Here is a 3,375-nt window from a genome sequence, read left to right on the forward strand (position 1 = left end):
AGAGAGAGAGAGAGAGAGAGAGAGAGAGAAAGAAAGAAAGAAAGAAAGAAAGAAAGAAAGAAAGAAAGAAAGAAAGAAAGAAAGAAAGAAAGGAGGGAGGGAGGGAGGGAGGGAGGGAGGGAGGGAGGGAAGGAAGGAAGGAAGGAAGGAAGGAAGGAAGGAAGGAAGGAAGGGAAAAAAGAAAGAAAGAACAGGAAAGAAAGAAGAGAAAGAAGGAAAGAAAGAAGAAAACAATAAGGAAAGAGAGAGAGAAGGAAAAGAAAGAAAGAAAAAGGAAAGAAAGAAAGAGAAGGAAAGAAAGAAAGAAGACAGAGGGGAAGAAAGGAAGGTAGAAAAGAAAAAAAGACCAGAAAGAGAGCAAAAAACCCTATAGCACCCAGTATTCCCAGGCGGTCTCCCATCCAAGTACTAACCAGGCCTGACCCTGCATAATGAGTGAAGGGGGAAGCCAAAATAGCCTACAGCAGGCTGGGGTTAGTGGATCACGCCTGTAACCCCAGCACATTGAGAGGCCGAGGTGGGTGGATCATGAGCTCAGGAGATGCAGACCAGCCTGGCTAACACGGTGAAACCCAGTCTCTGGGAAAACTACAAAGCAAGAGCCTGGAGTGGTGGTGGGCGCCTGTATTTCCAGCTGCTCTGGAGGCTGAGGCAGGAGAATGGCATGAACCCAGGAGGTGGAGCTTGCAGTGAGCCGGGATCGCGCCACTGCACTCCAGCCTGGGTGACAGAGCAAAACTCCGTCTGGAAGAGAAAGGAAGAAAGGAAGAAAGGAGAGAGAGAGAGAGAGAGAGAGAGAGAGAGAGAGAGAGAGAAAGAAAGAAAGAAAGAAAGAAAGAAAGAAAGAAAGAAAGAAAGAAAGAAAGAAAGAGAAAGAAGAAAGAAAGAAGAAAGAAAGAAAGAAAGAAGGAAAGGAGGGAGGGAGGGAGAGAGAGAAAGAGAAATAAAGAAAGAAAAGAAAGGAAGGAAGAAAGAGAGGAAGAAAGAAAGAGAGAAAGAAGAGAAATAAAGAAAGAAAAGAAAGGAAGAAAGGAAGGAAGAGAGAAAAAAAGAAAGAAAAGAAAGAAGAAAGAAAGAAAATAAACAATGAAAGAAAAAGGAAAGAAAGAGAGAAAGAAATAAAAATGAAAGAAGGAAAGAAAGAAAAAAGGAAAGAATGAAAGAGGAAAGAAAAGAAAGAAAGAATTAAGGAGGAAAAAAAGAAAGAAAAGAAAGAGAAAGACAGAAAGAAACAAAGAAAAGAAATAAAGAAGGAAAGAAAGAAGAAAGAATGTGAGAAAGAGAAGAAAGGAAAAAGAAGGAAGGAAAGAAAGAGAGAGGAAGAAAGAATGAAAAGAAAGATGGAAGCAAAGAAGAAAAGAAAGAAAGATGGAAAGATAGAAGGAGAGAAGAAAAGAAAAGATAGAAAGAAAGAAAAGAGAGAGAGAGAAGGAAGTAAAGGAAGGTAGAATAGAAAGAAAGACAAGAAAGAAAGCAAAAAAGCCTACAGCACGTAGTATTCCTAGGTGGTCTCCCATCCAAGGACTAACCAGGTCCTACCCTACTTAGCTTCTGAGATCAGATGAGATTGGGCGCATTCAGGGTGGTATGGTTGTAGACGCCATGGCACCAGGTGTGCCCATGGGGTCTGAGGCCTGGATCTCTGGCATGTCCTCAGGACTAGAGTTTACAAGAAGTTGGTGGCAATGGGAATCCAGGTGCAAAGGGATGGTTTTCCTGGTGGCTGGTGAAGTAATATCCTTCTCCCGGAAAAAGCAGCCCATGAGTTCTGGAGTGGAGATCTTGGCTGGCATGTGTGGCATGTGCTGCCCCTGCCCGTCCCTTCCCCAGGATTGAAAGGTTGCGGTGGCACTTGATGTGTGGATTGGATCGCATGAGCGTTCCAGGAACAGGAAGGCACTGCGAACGGCCGGGAACCCATGCCTGTGCCTTTGGTGTCCAGCCCCCTGCTCTCCCGTGCTGGAGCCAGGCTCCTGGCAGGGCAGCAGTGAAGCAGAAGAAGTGAGATGCTGCTGCCTGCTGGTACGTTGGTGCCGGATCCTCAAGAGGAGATCCCTACATGTGGCAGGGGCTAGGCAGGTGATAATGGGGAAACAGAGTCAGGGGAGGTTGGGAAGCATGGTGACAGTAGGGGCATTTGAGGGAGGGGGTAACCCACAAAAGCCTGCAGCAGGCCGGGCATGGTGGATCACACCTGTAATCCAGCACTTTGTGTGGCTGAGAAAGGTGGATCACTTAGTCAGGAGATCCAGACCAGCCTGTCTAACATGGTGAAACCGCATCTCTACTAAAGCTACAAAATATGAGCTGGGCATGGTGGCTGTGCCTGTAGTCCCAGCTGCTCGGGAGGCTTAGGCAGGAGAATGGTGTGAACCCCGGAGGAGGAGGTTGCAGTGAGCCGAAGTCATGCCACTGCACTCCAGCCTGGGAGACACAGCAAGACTCCATCTGGAAGAAAAAGGAAGGAAGAAAGAAAGGAAGGAAGGAAGGAAGGAAGGAAGGAAGGAAGGAAGGAAGGAAGGAAGGAAGGAAGGAAGGAGAGGGAGGGAGGGAGGGAAACAAACAAAGACAGAAAGAAAGAAAGAGAAAGTAAGAAAGAAAAGAAAGTGAGAAGGAAAGAAAGAAAAAGAAAGAAAGAGAGAAAAAGGAAAAGAAAGAAAATGAAGAAAGCAGAAAAGAAAGAAAGAGAGAAAGAAAAGGATGAAGGAAAGGAAGAGAGAAAGAAAGGAAAGGAAGAGAGAAAGAAAGAAAAGAAAGAAACAAAGAATGACAGCAAGAAAGAAACAGAGACAAAGAAAGAATGAAAGAAAGGAAAGAAGAAAGAAAGAGAGAAATAAAAGAATAAAGAAGGAAAGAAAGAGCGAGAGAAAGGAAAGAAAGAAAGAGGGAAAGAAAGAAGGAAGAATGAAAGAAAGAAAAGTGGAAAGAAAGAGAGAAAGAAAGAAAAGAAAGAATGAAAGAGAGAAGAGAGAGACAAAGAAAGAAAGAAAGGCAGCTAGAAAAGAAAGACAGACAAGAAAGAAAACAAAAATGCCTAAAGTACCCGGTATTCCTAGGCAGTCTCCCATCCAAGTGCTAACCATGCCCCACGCTGCTTAGCTTCTCAGATCAGGCGAGATCAGGGGGGTTCAGGATGGTATGCCAGTAGATGCTGGCAGAGGCGCCTGGCTGCCCCACAAACCCAGACCAGCCACGCCTACTGGCTTCCAGCTGTCACCGCCAGCCCTGAGACACCAGGCTCATATCCGGACGCCTGAGCCGCTCGCCCATGGCCTTCCCCTGGCTCCCGACCTCCTGAACTTCCAGCACGTTGGGCCCACTCTGAACAGGGAGTGCTCTGAGGCGTCAGGGCCCAGGGCCCATCATCCTGGGAGC

At 46.2% G+C, this 3,375-nt stretch overlaps 1 pseudogene; it reads right to left on the bottom strand.

Annotated features, from left to right (window-relative positions):
- Positions 1 to 1,480: 1,480 nt before the first annotated feature.
- LOC111532984 lies at positions 1,481 to 1,599 on the bottom strand (annotated as a pseudogene).
- Positions 1,600 to 3,375: the final 1,776 nt, after the last annotated feature.

This window comes from Piliocolobus tephrosceles, unplaced genomic scaffold (assembly GCF_002776525.5).
Source record: "Piliocolobus tephrosceles isolate RC106 unplaced genomic scaffold, ASM277652v3 unscaffolded_26782, whole genome shotgun sequence".
NCBI classification, from domain to species: domain Eukaryota; kingdom Metazoa; phylum Chordata; class Mammalia; order Primates; family Cercopithecidae; genus Piliocolobus; species Piliocolobus tephrosceles.